Below are 20,774 nucleotides of genomic sequence, written 5' to 3'. Positions count from 1 at the left end.
TAACACCCGCTATGTCCAGAAGCACCTGGATTTGCACACAAAGTGCAGGGTGTAGTATGAGTAAACCAACTCAGCAAGTAACAATAATAAATAAGGAACTGAAAATAGTGATGAGCTATACAATTATAATTCATTTTCAGTAATTCCAGCAAAGAATAGACATGCTTTCAAATCGGACAGTTTAAGTCAAATCAAATTTATACAGTTCAAGTTCATGTAATTCAGATATAGAATCCTTCAGAAATTTCACCACAACAACAAATATCAACAAAGTGCATCAACCAATGAAAAACAAGTACAACCTCTCAGGACAACAATCACTCATTGGGCTGCCAGCCCTCAGCACTCACACTCAATAGGTACCCGCACTCACTGGGGGTGTACGAACTCCGGAGGGGCTCCTACAGCTCAAGCGCTATAATCTGCATGGACAACTCATGTGCTGCATGGACAACTCACATGCCATAATATAAATATCTAGATCCACACGGCCAACTCACGTGTTGCACGGCCAACTCACATGCTATAGTATAATATAAGGATCTGCACTGAGAACTCATGTGCTATGGTATAATATCTCACAATCAGGCCCTCAGCCTCACTCAGTCATAAAGCTCTCCATGCTCTCGGGCTCTCAACAATCATAAAATTAGCCCAAACAACAATGATATGATACATCAATAATGAACAATAGAGACTGAGATAAACTAATCAAGTAAGCTGCGACTGAGTACAAAACAACAATTTAAGCAGATAATTCAACATATATACCACCTTTGTGGGTCCCAACAATACCAACATATAGCCTAACACATGGTTTCTAGCATGAATTATAGTCAAGTTTCCAGACCACATAGAGAGCACATAACTATCAACAAGTTATTCAGTTTTACAGTTTCCACGAGACGGACCAAGTCACAATCCCCTCGATGCATGCCCACATGCCCGTCACCTAGCATATGTGTCACCTCCAAAATAATCACATGACACAAAATTTCGGAGTTTCATATCCTTAGGACCAGATTTAAAACTGTTACTTACCTAAAAACGTGAAATTCTTTACTCTGCTATGCCTTTGCCTCGCAAGGGACTTACCTCAAGTTTTCCTTGAAAATCTATCAAAAATCGCCTCTCCTCAAGATCCAATTTGTCAAAAATGGCGAATGGGACGAAGTCCCTACTTTATAAATCTGCCCAGACAGCCCCCGATCCTGGGCCTTCGATCGTGTTCCTCCATCCTGGGCTTCGATTCTGACCCTCGATCATGGCCCTCAACCCTGGCCTTCGATCCTACCTTCGATCGTGGCTTCGATTGTGGCCCTATTCTAGGCACAATTCAGGGCTCGATTTTGGGAGATTCTGGGCTCGATTCTGGGAGATGGAATTTGTAGCAGAAGGAAATTGCATCGGCTTTTTTTGTCCACTTCTTGATCCGTGAACCATCCGAAACTTACCCGAGCCCCTAGGTACCTCAACCAAATATACCAACAAGTCCTAAAACATCATAGAGACTTAGTCAAACCCTCAAATCACCTCAAGCAACGCTAAAATCATGAATTACACCCCAATTCAAGCCTAATGAACTTTGAAATTTCAAGTTTCAGCAAACGACTCTGGAACCTATCAAATCACGTCCGAGTGACCTCAAATTTTGCACACAAGTCATAAATGATATAACAGAGGTATTCTTATTTTCATAATTGGATTCCGACCCCGATATCAAAAAGTCAACCCCCCCCGGTCAAACTTCTCAAAATTTCAACTTTCGGCATTTCAAGCCTAATTCCACCACATACCTCCAAATAAATTTTCGGACACACTCCTAAGTCCAAAATCACCATACAGAGCTATTAGAATTATCAAAATTCAAATCCGAGGTCACTTACACATAGATCCATATCCGGTTAACTCTTCTAACGTAAATTTTCAATTATGAGACTAAGTATCTCATTTCACTCCGAATTCCTTCCGGACCTGAACCAACTAACCCGGTAAGTCTTAAAATAACTATAAAGAATAAATTGAGCAGTAAATGGGGGAACAAGGTTATAATACTCAAAACGACCGGCTGGTTTGTAACAGCAAACAGTGCAAAGCATAAAGTAAAGACATGATGCCTTAACTAAGTAAAGTATTTTTGCCCCTTATCAATAGTTCCGTAGCAGGTTGTTTCGTATGTTTTCTAGGATTAGATAGAAGCACCACCCAGAATTAATCCTTCTTTTCTTCTTACTTTTACAAAGTCTGACTCAAGTTTCTCGTTCAACAAAAAGAAAAAGGAGTGTGATTCTTTTATTCAGTTACAACCCAAATTCGCATACCATAGATCATGCCTTAAGTTAGTTGATGTAAATCCAAGAAGAGATTATCTTTGAGATGATAAGAAGTTAATCCTATTGGTCATAAATGATACAAGGGTGTATAAGAGTGGTTAACAAATATTAGAAGTTAAACGAATCAAGGATGTTGTAACCCGTATTTTCGGGTAACACTAGAGGTGATTAACTGTCCCAAGAGGTCTTGTTTTAATTTATTTGAATCATATAATATCCGCATCATAAGTCTTGAATTCAAGCGAGTTATGAAACAAAAGTCGATAAAAGTTGTCGCAACTTAGGTTTATAATTTTACTTAAACTTTAGGTCAAATGTTACTGCATTTTCCTCCCAATGTGCTTGGAATTATGGGGTGATCTACCTATCAAATTGAAGATCTATGAGTCTAGTTTCCAACGCATTAAACCGTTCATCGATACAATCTCGGAATAGAGAGATATTCGCGTTTTCGCGAGAGTGCGCCAAGCTGCTCTCTATGGGGCCCACAAAGGCGGTTTAAGACATATGGACATATATAAGATACCTCAACCCCGTTTTAAGTCATTATTTTTCAGTATATTCAGACCTTATAACCCTAAAATCAGTCTCTCAAGGTTCTCTCATGATCCAAGAACCAAACAAAGGGCAAACAACACAAATCAAATGTCAGGAATCCCGTGGCGCTAGTAAGTTTCTTGTTCTTCTTGTTGTTGCTGATTTTTGTGTTGTTCCAGCTCGTGTGGGAGGTTGTTTTAAGTGTTTTATATCCTGTAAATACACCTTCAAGTTTTTAATATCAACCCTAGGTGATTTCAAGTCTTCTAAAGTAATTCTAGTGCCGAAAAAACCGAATTAATTGCTAGTTTTGCTTCCTTGTTCTTGTGGCAGAATTGAAGGGATATTTCGTGGAAAATTAAGGTCAAATTGGAGTTGTTCTATCTGTTTAAAGGTAAGGAACCTCTTACTCTATATATATTTAAGATTATCCAAGTTGCAGCTAAGTCGTTGAAGCTAGAACTTGTGAAATATATATCGAAAGGCTTGGTAGTAATGTTGTTGGTTGGTGGACTGTTTTGGAGGCTCAATATGATTATTAATGATGTTGTTTGGGCTGTTTGGTGATTTTATTGACTTGTGGGAAGTCATATAAATAGGGGAGGTGCTGTCCGTTTCATCGTAAAATAGGTTGTGGTCGATACATAATAGTTACGACGCTTAAACGATAATGATAGTGTCATTTGTCTTATTGTAGACTAAGGAGTCGTGACATTTGCATAGCTTGAGGTTGGGCAGTATATACACAGTATATACAAGGTATGTGAGGCTATCCCCTTCTTTCTTTTGCACGACTCCGATTGTACATAATGTAATGAACGAGCTCCCAAAGATACTCTACTCTTAGAAGCTAGCAGTACTTACATTGCTGCCCTTCTTATGAAACGATTGATATTGATGTTACTTCTCTTATTCTTATATTATCAATGTTGTTGGTAGTTCCTTATTCTTATAAGATTCTTGATGAAGAGTTAATCCTAATAACATGTACGAAGGATACCGACCTTACGTCACTCCGAAAGGTTCAAAATGTGATTCCAATGAGTCCAGCATGCATCATATATATGTATCTATTTTACTCTACCGAGCCGCGCTATAGTCGGCCGGGTATGGCACCTATTGTGCAACCACTGATCAGTTGGGTTTTACCGAGCTCCACGTGGCCGGGTACGATTCTACCGAGCCCTATGATGGCCGGGTACGTTTTACCGAGCCTATTACGGCCGGGTACGATATGATGATGGTGATGCCCACAAAGGCGTATGTTTTAAAAGTTTATGTATATATATGTATGTATCATGTATTTCATGTCAGTAGCCCTCAGAGGTACCCAGATGTCACAGGTTGTATATTCTCTATCCCTGTTTACATTACTGTTCTCACTTATGCTTTCCTGCCTTACATATTCAGTACTTTATTCGTACTGACGTCCTTTTTATTTGTGGACGCTGCATGTCGTGCTGCAGGTCCTGATAGATGGGTAGATGCAGCTCCCCCATCACAGTAGGCTATCCGGTTCAGCGGTTATTGGCGAGATCCCTTCTCCGGACTTGCCGTGGTCTTGGTATGCATTTTTGTTATAGACATTATGGGTATGTCGGGGCCCTGTTCCGGCAATGTTGTAGCATTTATGTTCTTTTAGAGGCTCATAGACAGGTGTCGACTTATGTATGGTTTAGAATGCCTTGTCGGCTGATTTTTGTTGTATAGTCTTTCATGGCATCATGGTAGCTCGTACCTTATATATAGTTTCTTGACAGTCTTGTCGTCCCATGTTATGTATGTTCATGACATTATCTTTCATTGTTGGATGTTCAAGGGGAATTGGGATGACCATCTGGCACTTATAGAGTTTGCCTACAATAATAGCTACCATTCCAGTATTAAAATGGCCCCGTATGAGGCACTGTACGGGAGGAGATGTAGATCACCAGTTGGATGGTTCGAAGTCGGTGAGACAGAATTATATGGGCCAGATTTGATTCACCAAGCCATTGAGAAGGTGAAAGTGATACAAGAGCGACTGAGGACGGCACAAAGCAGGCAAAAGTCTTATTCCGATGTCCAGCGTCATGATCTGGAATTTGAGGTTGGTGATTGGATTTTCCTGAAGATCTCGCCGATGAAGGGTGTTATGCGTTTTGGGAAGAAGGGTAAGTTGAGTCCACGGTATATTGGGCCGTACAAAATTCTTCGACGAATTGGACAGGTTGCTTACGAGTTAGAATTGCCATCTGAATTGGAATTTGTCCACCCGGTATTCCATGTATCTATGTTGAGAAAATGTATTGGAGACCCTTCTCGGGTCGTCCCTATCAAAGATGTACAAGTTACAAAGGATCTATCATATGATGAAGTGCTAGTGGCTATATTAGATCGACAAGTCCGCAAGCTGAGAACAAAGGATGTAGCTTCCGTGAAAGTATTATGGAGGAACAAGAATATAGAAGAAATGACATGGGAAGCAGAAGAGGAGATGAAGTCTAAATACCCTTACCTATTCCAGAGTAAAGATAACGAGGATGCCGGGGGAAAGAAGGACGCATAATAAGGTGAAACGGCTCTATGAGATAAGCAATAGCTTGTGAATACTCTTTTTTTTTAATACAAAATGGTGATATGCATATAATGTACATATCCATAATGCTTTGTATAGTCTTGTAAGGCCATAGGTTGGGTTTAACTGCTTGCAAGTTTGGCTAGTGTCCATTTTATGGGGGAAACTCAGCCGGAAATCTCCGTCGGAATCCACGATGAGTTAGACACCCCATAAACCCGTACATTCAAGGACGAATGTTCCTAAGGGGGAGAGGGTGTTACAACCCAAATTCGCATACCATAGATCACGCCGTAAGTTAGTCGACATAAATCCAAGAAGAGATTATCTTTGAGATGATAAGAAGTTAATCCTATTGGTCTTAAATGATACAAGGGTGTATAAGAGTGGTTAACAAATATTAGAAGTTAAACGAATCAAGGATGTTGTAACCCGTATTTTCGGGTAACACTAGAGGTGATTAACTATCCCAAGAGGTATTGTTTTAATGTATTTGAATCATATAATATCCGCATCATAAGTCTTGAAGTCAAGCGAGTTATGAAACAAAAGTCGATAAACGTTGTCGCAACTTAGGTTTATAATTTTACTTAAACTTTAGGTCAAATGTTACTGCATTTTTCTCCCAATGTGCTTGGAATTATGGGGTGATCTACCTATCAAATTGAAGATCTATGAGTCTAGTTTCCAACGCATTAAACCGTTCATCGATACAATCTCGGAATAGAGAGATATTCGCGTTTTCGCGAGAGTGCGCCAAGCTGCTCTCTATGGGGCCCACAAAGGCGGTTTAAGACATATGGACATATATAAGATACCTCAACCCCATTTTAAGTCATTATTTTTCAGTATATTCAGACCTTATAACCCTAAAATCAGTCTCTCAAGGTTCTCTCATGATCCAAGAACCAAACAAAGGGCAAACAACACAAATCAAATGTCAGGAATCCCGTGGCGCTAGTAAGTTTCTTGTTCTTCTTGTTGTTGCTGATTTTTGTGTTGTTCCAGCTCGTGTGGGAGGTTCTTTTAAGTGTTTTATATCTTGTAAATACACCTTCAAGTTTTTAATATCAACCCTAGGTGATTTCAAGTCTTCTAAAGTAATTCTAGTGCCGAAAAACCCGAATTAATTGCTAGTTTTGCTTCCTTGTTCTTGTGGCAGAATTGAAGGGATATTTCGTGGAAAATTAAGGTCAAATTGGAGTTGTTCTTTCTGTTTAAAGGTAAGGAACCTCTTACTCTATATATATTTAAGATTATCCAAGTTGCAGCTAAGTCGTTGAAGCTAGAACTTGTGAAATATATATCGAAAGGCTTGGTAGTAATGTTGTTGGTTGGTGGACTATTTTGGAGGCTCAATATGATTATTAATGATGTTGTTTGGGCTGTTTGGTGATTGTATTGACTTGTGGGAAGTCATATAAATAGGGGAGGTGCTGTCCGTTTCATCGTAAAATAGGTTGTGGTCGATACATAATAGTTACGACGCTTAAACGATAATGATAGTGTCATTTGTCTTATTGTAGACTAAGGAGTCGTGACATTTGCATAGCTTGAGGTTGGGCAGTATATACAAGGTATGTGAGGCTATCCCCTTCATTCTTTTGCACGACTCCGATTGTACATAATGTAATGAACGAGCTCCCAAAGATACTCTACTCTTAGAAGCTAGCAGTACTTACATTGCTGCCCTTCTTATGAAACGATTGATATTGATGTTACTTCTCTTATTCTTATATTATCAATGTTGTTGGTAGTTCCTTATTCTTATAAGATTCTTGATGAAGAGTTAAGCCTAATAACATGTACGAAGGATACCGACCTTACGTCACTCCGAAAGGTTCAAAATGTGATTCCAATGAGTCCAGCATGCATCATATATATGTATCTATTTTACTCTACCGAGCCGCGCTATAGTCGGCCGGGTATGGCACCTATTGTGCAACCACTGATCAGTTGGGTTTTACCGAGCTCCACGTGGCCGGGTACGATTCTACCGAGCCCTATGATGGCCGGGTACGTTTTACCGAGCCTATTACGGCCGGGTACGATATGATGATGGTGATGCCCACAAAGGCGTATGTTTTAAATGTTTATGTATATATATGTATGTATCATGTATTTCATGTCAGTAGCCCTCAGAGGTACCCAGATGTCACAGGTTGTATATTCTCTATCCCTGTTTACATTACTGTTGTCATTTATGCTTTCCTGCCTTACATACTCAGTACTTTATTCGTACTGACATCCTTTTTATTTGTGGACGCTGCATGTCGTGCTGCAGGTCCTGATAGATGGGTAGACGCAGCTCCCCCATCACAGTAGGCTATCCGGTTCAGCGGTTATTGGCGAGATCCCTTCTCCGGACTTGCCGTGGTCTTGGTATGCATTTTTGTTATAGACATTATGGGTATGTCGGGGCCCTGTTCCGGCAATGTTGTAGCATTTATGTTCTTTTAGAGGCTCATAGACAGGTGTCGACTTATGTATGGTTTAGAATGCCTTGTCGGCTGATTTTTGTTGTATAGTCTTTCATGGCATCATGGTAGCTCGTACCTTATATATAGTTTCTTGACAGTCTTGTCGTCCCATGTTATGTATGTTCATGACATTATCTTTCATTGTTGGATGTTCATGATCCATGTCTACTATTTATATTGATCTTGTTGACCCTTAAAGATAATAAGGAAGGTTAGATAAAATGTACGTTGGTGCTCGGCAAGTATGGCCTGGGTGCTAGTCATGACCCTCCAGTTGGGTCGTGACATATTCCTAATATTTTTCATCTCTTTCTTTTTCTATTTTATCCGGATCTACTTACTTTCTCGCTTAGATGTTCTTTTGGTTGATTTTTTCTATTTTGTTTTGGTTTTGAGTGTGTGGGGGTGGGGGGGGGGGCAAGGATTTCCTCTTTCAAGCCCTTCAAACTCCTCATTGAAAGATTTATTGTTGCTCCAGGTCCTGTTGGAGCCTTGGCCCTTGACTCACAATATAGCCTTGGAGTCATCGATGATAAATAGGATATTGGAAATGGAAAATACCAATAGCATTTTTTTCATGGATAAGGATAGGGGGGTCTATTGGGCAGAAGTAAAATATTCACTCAACAATTGTTCCTCATAAAAGGAATATAACCAATTGATCGAGTTCGAGAATAGGGATCTTCGGATCCGTGAGTAAAAGCATTCATGCTATTCTCTTTTTCAACAAATACTTACTTCACATCCTGCCTTGGCCGAAAATGCCGCCTACAACCCCCCAAGAAACATTTTGTGACTTTTTGGATGAGAAACGAAGTGAACTTGACCAACAAGGCGGGAATTTATTAGTAAAGGACCAGAGAGAACTCGAATTTTTTAATCTACTATCTCGTGATATACGAACACATGGCCAAAACTCAGCCTATATAAATAGAATACTCGGTGGATGATAATGAATTGGATTTGCACTGAGAAGTCCCTATGGCTCGGTTTAGGGCAGCTGAACAAAAGGAAAACAGGTAGGCCGTTTGGGTGAAACAAAGCAGAATAATCTAAACTGGAGGAGTGAAAGCCAGGATGGCTTGGTAAGCAAGCAATCCGTTATATGGGCGCCAACTTTAAGTTTCTTCTCTTCTTTTTTTTTTTGTCACGGTCAAAATGAAAAGTTATTCTCTAGGCTTGTCTTTTACTCCCAGAGTTGCTGGTTCGAGTCCAGCTCATGAAAGAGTTTGTGAGTATACCTCGGGATGAATTTTTATCCATTACTCATCCTCGAAATGTAGTCTAGTTCAGCCATAGAGGACTTCATACTTATCTTCGACAAACCTCAAGCGGGACGAGTGAATAGTAGATGCGGATTTTATTTAATAGCTGTGCTTACGCCCTCAACCCCAAAAAGGTCGGATTCGTGAAAAAAAGTAACATCCGAGATTTGTGAACAGACCGGCTTGGGACAGAGAAATCCGGATGAATACCACAAGGTGGGCATAGGGCTGTGTGAACGCGATTTTCACTAAGAGAAAGATGTGCCTACAATGAAACTGTTAGACCTTTGTTCATGCACATGAATTATCTTTCCAGCTGGTGAAGCTAAGAAAAGAAGCCCTTAGAAAGCAGAGCTAGACCCACATAAATGCTTAATCGAAAACTTTGTCCTTCTTCCCCTCCTTCCCCTCCTACCAGATCGAAAAGAAGAAGCCTGCTCTTCCGACGCAAAAGGCTTTTGCCGTGATATTACTCCCCCCTATTCGATGATTCACTCTTCCTAGACTTGCTTGACTCGTACAAAAAAGGAGGGAAAGTGCTAAGATAGATAATCTAGCTTGTGGAGTTTAAGGACTCATTTCCATGGCTAGAAGACTAGACTACACTAGAAAGGAGACTGCTTTGGTCTTCAATCAACTCTACTAGATGCAGTTGCCTAGGAATCCAATGCACTAACTCCTGGAAGCTCCATTTATGCCTACCTACCGAACGAGGAAGACACTACTGATCCCTAAATCGAGGGACTACGTGCTTTCAATCCCTTACAGCTGCCTTCCATGTCCTTCCACTGCTCAAACTACCAATCTCCCCACTATCTGCTAGACAGGTTCGACTCGAACTTCTGTCATGTCAAGCTTCCTGACCTGCTTTGTACCAGCCGGTATTTTTTATACTCTGGGGGTGCTGACTAGCCCTGCTCAACGCCCTACACCCTTCTCTTGAGCGCTTCACTGAGCATTTATCTTTCCTATCCCGTCCTTACGTTACGCTATCTATAAGGTTGACCTAGCCCTCTCTTCTTTCTCTTTGTCCACGCAAAGATTCCATTCCTTTCCTTTCCTAGCCTATTGAATGTGGTCATGTATGTAATAGAATACAATGGGAAGACCTCCTAGTTGGACCCAGACTACGATGGTAGTGAATGCGGGCTCAGCTCCCACAAATTCAGGCTCCCAAAGACTTAGACTGAGATAGTACCATAAAGCAAGGGTTAACATAAATAACTCTATGGAAGTCCTCTCCCACTTGAAAGCTAAATAAGAAGAAGAAGTGCTCCAACTCAATGAATTCCATTCTTAGCAGAGGTTCCTTCCATATAATCCCTCGAAGTACTTCGCTCACCTTCGAAGAGTGAAAGGATCATTTAAAGCAGACTAAAGGCATAGGGAAAATGAGCTTAGAAGGGTGACAAAGGGGAGTAGTAAGGTCTGAAATCTCTTAGATAGAAGCATGTTGGATGACAGAACGATGACTTCATGCTTAAATTCTAAATTTGAGATTTCTGACCTTGAGAAATGACATAAGTGATAGATGGAATCGTTCAGTAGGCTAGTTTCCATTTTAGATCGAGAAAGCGGCGAGCCCAGTGAGCTCTCCAATAGTGCACCGAAACGGGGCCGGAGAGACGGTAAACCTTAGATCAGCTAAGGTCGAATTGAATTGTCTTTGATTGAGTAAATCCTACCCGATTTTGATTTCCGTCCCCATGGGAGACATCGTAAATAGTTAAATGTTTGATTCCCCTATTGAATTAGGAATCGATTGAATGGGACTTGCCTATCCCTTATTCATATCCGATTTTTCTCTATTTTTTTGATACCTGGTTGGCAAGGTTAAGTTCTTTCTTACTAGGTGAGCTAATCTTTATTATTCTATGTCAATGTGACCTTAACAGCCTTTATTTTAAGCAATTATTAGCTCCAAGACACACGACAAGACCTTCGATCTCTCTTTTTCCATAATTGATATGGAAGTTGGAAAAAATCAACCACTCAAAGTTGACCTCAAAATGTTCCAAACACACATAAGTATGAAGATTGAAGACCTTCTTTTCTATATTTCATATAGTTGATTAGTACAAAAGAAATGGGGACTGGTTCACGCATTACAGGTAGATTCCTCTTACCTAAGAAATGGAAGGGGGCACTTCACCGAATGATATGTAAAGTATGGGACGTTCAGTAAACAATCCCTTCGCTCAAGTCCTCGGAGATACCCAAGGAAGCTCCCCGTGTCCTTTATATCCAAAAGGACAAGAGTATACAGGACTGCCAGGCGAATAAGAGCTCGTTGAACTGTCATTCTTTACTTTCGGGGTCAATCAATCGGTAGTCCTCCAATTTATTCTCGAAAGCATGTTTATAAGAAATAGCTTATGCTACTCGTATTGCCCCGGATTGACAAAAGAGGCTTGGATTGGAGATTCTGGTGTAAATATTCAAGTTGACAATCGGCTTTTTAGACAGCTAGTGGACTCTGAAACCAATACCAATAATTTCGCTAGATCTAAGAATAACGTAGCACAGAAAATCGGACTCATCAAGGATTGCTTATGGCCAATAAGTAGATGTTGCTCCACTTCTTATGTATTATTTTATAACGGTACGATTACGATGCTTGCCCCGAATGGAAGAGAGAAGACTTTCCTTTCTACTGCTGCAAATGCACAAACGAAACACCTTAGTCTGTGGAAGAAGTCACTCTCAATCCGATCTTGCAAGAAATGCTTTACCGGTAAAGTAAAGCGAGAGACAGTTGATCCTTTCTTAGGGTTCCAATTAATTCAACCAGTGCTAAGAAAAGTATTCGATTGTAGAGCGAGGCAGCAGAAGGGAGTTGGCACAATATGTAATCCGTAAGGTATCGGTGTCGGAGAAGGGGATCACTCAATGCTGCTACAGGCACTCATTAGTTCGGATTTGGTAGCGTGAAGGAGATAATAGAAGGACCCGCCGAAAGTAGTTCCGTCTTTCCAGGTCTTCCAGAGTAAAAATTTCCTCATCCAATAGCATTCTTAGTTAGTACCATTCAACTAAGCATGTTTTTGATGAGTGAGGCGGCTATGCTACACGCTTAGCCTAGTATTCCCGGATTGGTATTGAACACTAAAATAATAGTCACCAAATTTGACTATTTTTTTATGAATGCAAATTGATAAGAAAAGGTACTTCAATGTGTGTAATAGCACGAGGGAAGGAGGCCCCTAGTCCAAGTATAATAGCATATGGGGTGCAAGGATTAAGATACTAGACTGGTTTAGCACTCCTGGTCAGCTTTCTTTCGCTCGAGCTTTCTTTCTTCTGCCTTTACACGAGCAAATTATGCATGGCGCTGAAGAGGAAGGCATCATTTACTGTACTACTATCGGCCATACAATGATGGCATTGTGGATCTCATTCATATTCCAGTTTTCTTGGACAAAGTTAGAATAGTCATTTAGGGAATAAGTCTTTTTTAATTATTCTATTAGCATAACATTAAGTAGTAAACATTTTACACTTTAGGTTTTACCATACTATACATGCAAACATAACAAATAAAACCAAACAAAGATAGTTAGCATAGATAGGAGTCTATCTCCAATAGTCACCGGAGTAGATCTACACTAAAAAAAAAGAACACCAGACATGAAAACAAATGTCTCAAGACACTTATTTAAACCTTCTAAAACTAAAAAGAGTCGACATACTCTTTGTTTTTTCTCGGGCACGAAGGAAGATTGCCTCCACGATCAGTACCTGCTGCTCCTGGCATAGTCCCTAGAGTCTTTCTTCTAATTCTCAAATTCTTTGACGGCTTGCTTCCATTCCGGCTTCAATAGCAGCCGGGTTCACGGAGCGAAGATGCCTCAAGAAACCATTTAACATTATTCGAGTCTTTCTAAGAAAATTTTATACATTTTGTATTTCAATGTTACTTTCAACAAGTCGCTGGGGAATATCGAGAATTTGAGCAGGGGGCCATGGCTTCTAGATATATACTGGTAGAAAAATTCTATTTTTTGTTTTTTTTTGTAGAGCACGAAGGGTTATCGAGCCTCTTCTTATAGAGTGTATAGCAATTTTGCCAATGTAGTACGAATTTCATGGCTGGCACAATATGAGTACTACAACCACGCTGCCTGTATGAAAGAAACAAACTTTGCAAAACCCTTTCACCTAATCGATAGTGGTGAAGTGAGCTATGGATTCGGCGGATCATACACCTTATGCTTGGATTTGGGAAGACAATTTACGAGACTGAGGTGAGTTTTAAGAGAAAGACGGGGGTGGATTATTTTGCTCTAACCGGTTGTGAGCATGGGAATTGCGTTGTCGAGCAGAGGGAGGAGAGGAATTTTGTGTTTTGCGTTTTGATGACTGTGAGAGGGGTTGAAAATTTATTGGTTTTTTTTAGCAGGTATATTGGTATGAATGAACATATTATAGATTATAGAATATAGAAGAGCCATACGACACGAGCAGTTGAGTACAGTACTATCATACATTTGTTTTGTTGTGTGAAGAAAGTAAAAAACTTGCGAAGGACGCACCTCAATCACCCTGCCTACGTGAATTGAACGAACTTAAAAGTACAACCAGTAGAAGCTGGTTTTCTACCTATTTGTTCAGTGTTCGGCCATTTCTAGCAAAGTCTAAAGGACATATTCATTGCTGATTTGGGGTTCTAATGGAAGATACTACAGAGGTTATACATCAAGTACACACGTGATTCTGCTATGGCAGAAGAGCACGCGCAATTCAGCTTTGGAAAAACGCCCTGAGGTCCAGAGAGAGATGAAGTTTATAGTCAACCTCTGCCTGTCAGATAGCTTTATTTTCCAATACTTCTAAGTGGAGATGGATGTAATATTAATATGATTGATAGTTTAAGTTTACTATTTGCAGTTTTCCAAAGTCCTAAATTTAGGGCTTGGTTCCGGCCTTGTTTCGTAGTGAATTTATGGATTTGAATACTTCTAACACTGAATTCTCTTTTGTAAATTCAACTTGACCTGTACCTGGAACAGAGAAAAGGGGTATCCAATTGAAATCTAGTTTTTTCTATTTTTTTCTTAGATGTGCAGGACAGATACTAAAGACAGAGTGTGATGGCATGAATTGATCGAGTGAAGAATCACAATTCTCAGCTATCACATTCAAAAAGAGTACTGGCCTAATTTCGCTCAATTAAATAAACTATACCCTTACAAAACTTATTAGTACTCCCACACAGTTGTTCAATTTTAATGTCATTCTCAACTCTATCCCTGACTGGGTCTTTGATTTCAGGCACTTTCGAGGAGGGTAACTTTTTGGTTAATATCAGCCCGGCTCGCATGGACTTCCGGTCTTTCTTAGTTGACAACATTATTGCAATTTTCAGTTCTCTAGTTACTCCTGCACAAGCAACAACAGTTATGGATCTGATTGAGGAGAGCTGGGAATAATGGATCGGGGAGATGCCCTTGAAGATCACTTACCCAGCTCTGGAAGGACATGAGTGGAGAATTATCACCGGAGTTATTCCAAAAAACACAGGGCGAAGTTACCTTATTAATGAGTCTTGGCCGGGTTAGTGTTTAAGGAAGAAAACCTTATTGTAGGTTCTTTTTATTTAAATAGTGCGAAATTCAAAAATAAAAGGAAAATGATGCTTGTACGCACATTAGATATGCTAACTCAATTGATCCTACTATGTCTAGAACAGGGTTCCCGCTTGTTAGCTTTGTATTGGCTCCCCTCTTACTAAACAGGGCCCTTAGTTGAATACCGATCAAGATTATTTGAAATTTTTAAAATTTTCTAATATAGAATTATTAGTTATGTTAAATACCCCGAAAAGCCGAAACCTCTTATTCCGGTCCTTAGAAAAAGTACGACTAGTCAGGAATTGCGCAAGAAAGGAGACGTCGTAAGAAACAATAGCGCAAAAGCAGGCGGCAGAGAACCGCAAAGGTAACCAGATGCCTGGGGCTTAGGACATGGAGTGTCCAGAGTCTCTTAAGTAAGGACAAAGACTACTTAATATCATGTTTACACCGATCAGATTTCAAAAAGTCCTTCGCCCCTTATCTTCTTGTCTATCTTCTTTATCTTGTGATCGGATCGCCTGGCTTCTTTCAAGCCCTACTTGAATTTCTTTCTTCAAGAAAGCTTTCTTTATTAAGAGTCCTTTAAGAAGCTAAGCTCCTTCAGATAGTAAGATTCGCTTAAATTCATACCTCTAAGCAGTCGTGACTATCCGATGATAGTCACTTCCCTTTCCTTTTAGACTAAAAAAGGAAAATAGAAAGATTGAGCATAAAACAATATAGAGAATGAGCTATTACGTGCAAACAATGGAAATTCAATAATAAGAGTATGATCTTCTCACTTAAGAATATGTGATTCCTCCGAAGTGAAGTTGTTGGGGGGTAGAGAAGATGAGGAAGCTTGTTTAATTGAGGAAGCCACTTTCTTTAACGTATACTAGCTGGTCTACAAAAGTATGACGCGTGACGCTTCTCCATTTTTTAGTCCACTCTCCCTTAGAAAAGCGGATCTGCTTGAAAGCTGATTTCGAAATTACATAGGTAAATGTAGAGATCACCAGTGTCCTACTCGAGACGAAGTACTTGTCGTCCCCAAACCAAAAGGGATGAGGGAAAAAGGCTCGAGAAAGTGTCCTTAGAAAGGGGAATATCTAAAAGAGTGTTAGTGGGGAGCCCATCCCTCTCGTTCTTACAGAAGACATAAGGGGGAATACACGACGGACGAAAAGTGGGGAAACATCCTTTTTCTGCCTTCTCTCCACATAGGAAGGAAAGCACCGCCAAGCCAACAAGAAAGCAGAAACTGCATGAGGTAAGACTTAGGGCCTTGTGCGCCGTGCAAGAGATTACCAGGGGTCTCGGTAACAGAGAGTTGCGGGAACAAGAAACTATAGGAAATAAAAGAAAGACAATAGGAGTCCTCTCAATAGTCGAGGGCCCACTTCCCTATATGCGCTTATGGAAGGGGAAAAGCTTGATTCTCATAGACTAGACAATACACATATGCAAACAAGAAAATCAAACTATCTTCTTATTGATACTATATATTTATCCTTTCCCCTATAGATCCACCTTACTTCAAAACATATATATAGAAACCAAAAGAAAGCTAAATCGAATTTGAATAGGATAAAGAACGCACGAAGGATCATAGAGAAAGAGGATTCTAAAAGCCAAAAGTCTAGAAGACTAGATTGTCAGACTCAGAGGTAGCAGTAAGATTTCTGTCTCAAGAGAAGGCATGAGGGTTTTCTAAAAGTCTCCTCTCATTACTTATGGATAAAGCTCTTAAGCTTAAGATTTTACGAACTGAAAGATCTTCATATTCTAAATAAGAATGAGAGTCTTTCAACTATATGTGCTTCTTTGGCTGGGTTTGAGAGAGAAAGCGTGAGATACTTGGTCTAATAACTAGTCCAACTTCCTTGTATCTGAAAGCGATGACAGGATGTTAGGTCTAGTAAGGAGACTTTTTGGATAATTTACTTCCACGAATAGACTGTTAGGCTAAGAAGAATAGGTTGGGATTGATCCCACCTTTGAAAGAGTGGTTTTGTTCTGTCAATACAGCTTATCGAGTTATCAAGCTGAACTGCCTTCTGTAAAGAGCTAGAATCGTTCGTTTACTCTAAGTCTTATTACCGACGCGATGCATTTCTATTTGAAAACACTTTCAATACAAAAAGAGCTCCTTCCGGCTATACTCTAGTTGGACGGTCTTAATTTAGTTTGAGAAGTCAAGGAGGCACGAAGAGCTAACAAAGAGTCTTTATATTTGACTCTCTAAAATCAAGTGGGAGATTGAATTGAAAACACCCCTTACTATAGACAGGGTGTTAGCGCTATTTTTTCAAATAAGGACGTTTAGGTTTGACTAATAAGATATAAAGGGGCAAGCTAAAACCCACTCTGTTGTTTAAGGGTTTCTCGCCTTTTGAATAGAAGGAAGTGGGAGAGTAGAGGTTATTTCGGTTAACCGATGCATGAGTTGAGGCTCCCATGTCCCGCCGACCCTCCGAAAAAGTAAGGGCTCATAGGGAGTCAGAAGCAAGCTGAGTAAAAGGCGGGTAAAACTCACATAAGCAGAGAGATAGACACATTCATAAAAAGCGAGAAGCCCTACTGTGGGGGACTGACCCACTATGAATAGATCTTACTTATGCTTACCTGTGGAGAAGAACCAAAACAGAATGGTTCCGCCTACTCAAAACTAAGAGGGGATGCCGCCTACTACTAAAATCCTAGTTTTGCATCTCAGGTGTACAAATAGGAGTGGGAAAAAGTGAGAAGGGGGGCTACGAGCCCTCTCTCTTTGTTGTTCCCGGACCACCCATCTCTTCCCCCTTCGTCCAGCCCGGTGAGATCATATTTCTAGAACAAAGTGAAGTGATAGGAAGAGAAGACTGCGGGCTAGAAATCCCTATTCATGAAAGCCCATTGTAAAGGGAAAACAAAAGTGTGCTCCTGCGCACCAGCTGAAGAAATCAGCTTTGGAAGCTTACCTTATCATTATATTAAAAGGGGAAAGGGTGGAAATCCTATCTGACTAATAAGAAGAAAGGGTCAAGCCAAAACCTACTCCTAAAAAGTTGTTGGATCAAAGTAGTATATTATACATCTGCCCGCCAACATCGGAAAGGGGTTCGATTCCCGTTATACACGATGTGGCAAAAAAGACTGATTCAATGAGATATGCCTTGCCTGCATTAAGATTTAAAACTTGTCGTCAACTTTCTGAAAATGTTTGGAATAGATAAATTACAATAATACAATGCCGTATTCTCCGAAGATTGCGGAACAAAAAGATATCTATTAAGAGAAAGATTTATTCTAGAGAAAATCTTAACAGTTACATCCAATCACAAACTACACGAAAGTTTTCCCTTTTTATGGAGACTTACCCATCATATAAATGCACAGAGGAAGAGAACGGACTAAATATATCCCTTTTCTACTCAATCCAGAAACAAGATCGGACGTTATCCCTGTTCGTCTCCATTTTTGTGAAACTATTCCTCAAGCAAGCCAGTCGATAATCATCAAAGGGTTTGTGTGAATAATGGAATGGTTAACATTAGTCATTTTAAACTCTCCCACGGTGATATAATATCGTTTCGAGAAAATGATGCGAGAACCCATGGTGAAGAAATAAAGAGATCCTTCTATATAGAAATCTCAGTTGAAAAAATAATAGGAAATTTCTTGGATCACCCGTGGAGAAGAACCAAAACAGAATGGTTCCGCCTGCTCAAAACTAAGAGGGGATGCCGCCTACTACTAAAATGCTAGTTTTGCAACAGTTGCATTCTTCTATGGAAAAAGAAGACTTTGAAAGAACAAAGAAGTTTGGATCCGAAAAAGTATGCTCAGGCAGTATTTTTGCTGAGCACAACAGAATGAAGAGGAATTTATATCATTTCAAATCCCTATTGTTGTCGAAGAGAAGGAACGAGAAAAGCCAAAATATTCCTACTCGAACAAGAAGCCCTATAGTTTACAACTCTTCTTTATATAGTAATTCGACCTATTTCTCCGCATCCCCTCATAAGTTTACTAAAAAGATCAAAATAAAAAGGATCGAACTACCTACTCATTATTCGGAGGTGAATAATAGAACACCAAAAGCTGTGGTATCTTATGGACCTAACATAGGTCACACACTTCACGACATAAGATTGAAAGATCCAAACCTTCTTCTTCGGAGCGGACGGGGACGTGGCCAAAATATATAAAGATCGGCGTAGTCGCTCATAGGGACATATCTATCCGGATAGAGGATATTCTAGGATGATTCATAGATAGATCTCGCTCCATATAGTTAGGTATCTCCGTGGATAAAGATAAAGATAGTGATACATCTAGATCCTGATTCACTATTTCCATATTTTTCTTGATTCTAATCGAATGCCTTTTTTTACGACAAGTTTTAAATCTTAATGCAGGCAAGGAAACATCATTTTTCAATTATTACTTGCTGGGTCGGAGCGTAGACGAGCAAGTAGAGTCAAGAAAAGAGGGAATCCCATCATAGAGCAGTCGACAAGAAGTAGAAGATTGTTGGCATGAGAGAAGGCGGTCTCTCTCGGGAAAGATGGCCCAATTTCTCTTCTTTCTTTTTTATTTCAGTTTTTTTTTCAGGGGTCCAGAAGGCTAAAAGGTTGGGGAGAAGGAAGCCGAACCTCTAATCGACCTGGACATATAAATAATTCCTGGCGTCGAGAGAGATTTGAGATTCTGTAAGTAACTCAGTGAGTGCTTTCTAAGAAGGGCTTGGAAGAAGAAAATGAAATAGGAACAACCACGCTAGTCTTAATAGATAGACTTTCATGCTAGTTCTTGCTCCAGCATGAAAGTTCCATTTCAGGGAAGGACTATGATACTTTCTGTTTTGTCGAGCCCTGCTTTGGTCTCTGGTTTGATGGTTGTACGTGCTAAAAATCCGGTACATTTCGTTTTGTTTCTCATCCCAGTCTTTTGCAGCACTTCATGTTTACTTCTTTTGTTAGGTATCGACTTCTTCGCTATGATCTTCCCAGTAGTTTATATAGGAGCTATAGCCGTTTCATTCATATTCGTTGTTATGATGTTCCGTATTCAAATAACGGAGATTCACGAAGAAGTATTGTGCTATTTACCACTGGGTGGTATTATTGGACCGATCTTTTGGCGGGATATGTTCTTTATTTTCGATAATGAAAGCATTTCATTACTAACAACCCAAAGGAATACAACTCTCTGAGATATACGGTTTATGCCGGAAAGGTACGAAGTTGGACTAATTTGGAAACATACTCAGTACATTATTCGTACTGACATCCTTTTGTTGGGGACACTGCATTCATGCCTGCAGGTATAGATAATCAGTTTGATGAGCCCTCGTAGTAGAGGAAATTGGCATTCAGCGAAGGATCGGTAAGACTCCACCTCATTCGAAGTGCAGCCGAGTCTATGAGTCATTGTCTCAGAGTTTTGCTAAAGACTTATGGGTAGGCCGGTACCTTGTCCCAATAAATGTCAAAGAATCTTAGAGGCTTTGTAGACAGAGGTTCATTTTGTACAGTATGTCAGAGGCCTTGACGGCCCATATGTATTCATGTTTTAAGAAAATGATTCAGTGATACAGTATTTTTTCTACTTACTCTTGTACATTATGAGTTGTGGCCATGCTGGCCCATGGTAGTTATAAAAGGAATGAGTTCAGCCAACTTGACCTACGTATGTTATAGTTTTGGTAAAATGATCATGAGTTATAGAGTGGTTCGCTCGGGCCAGCACGACACCGAGTGCCAGCCACGCCTCACCATGTTTGGGGCGTGACATGTTATAAATAGCATAAATATGTTAATCTCAAGATAATCTCATCCCCGAATCCACGTCTATTAACTGAAGACGAAACGTTAATGTACAAAAATGTGAGATGTAATAGAAATCCGATGTCAGGTGCACCTATCAGAATCAGAACAGACCAATTACCAGATCGACCTATCATCCCCGACATAACCATAAAAAAGATCATTAAAAAAGTGTGAGCCGTTATTAAAACATTATAAAGTTGATGATTCCCACCAAGAATTTAATCGTCGGATCGT

General features: G+C 40.0%; 1 pseudogene; it reads left to right on the top strand.

The window, feature by feature from the left end:
• Window positions 1-11,785: 11,785 nt before the first annotated feature.
• Window positions 11,786-18,917, top strand: LOC142173645 (small ribosomal subunit protein uS4m-like; annotated as a pseudogene).
• The last annotated feature ends 1,857 nt before the right edge of the window (window positions 18,918-20,774 follow it).

The sequence above is a fragment of the Nicotiana tabacum genome, chromosome 19 (genome assembly GCF_000715075.1).
Source record: "Nicotiana tabacum cultivar K326 chromosome 19, ASM71507v2, whole genome shotgun sequence".
Lineage (NCBI taxonomy): Eukaryota > Viridiplantae > Streptophyta > Magnoliopsida > Solanales > Solanaceae > Nicotiana > Nicotiana tabacum.
Note: the sequence above shows the minus strand (reverse complement) of the source record. Positions and strands in the feature narration are given on the sequence as shown.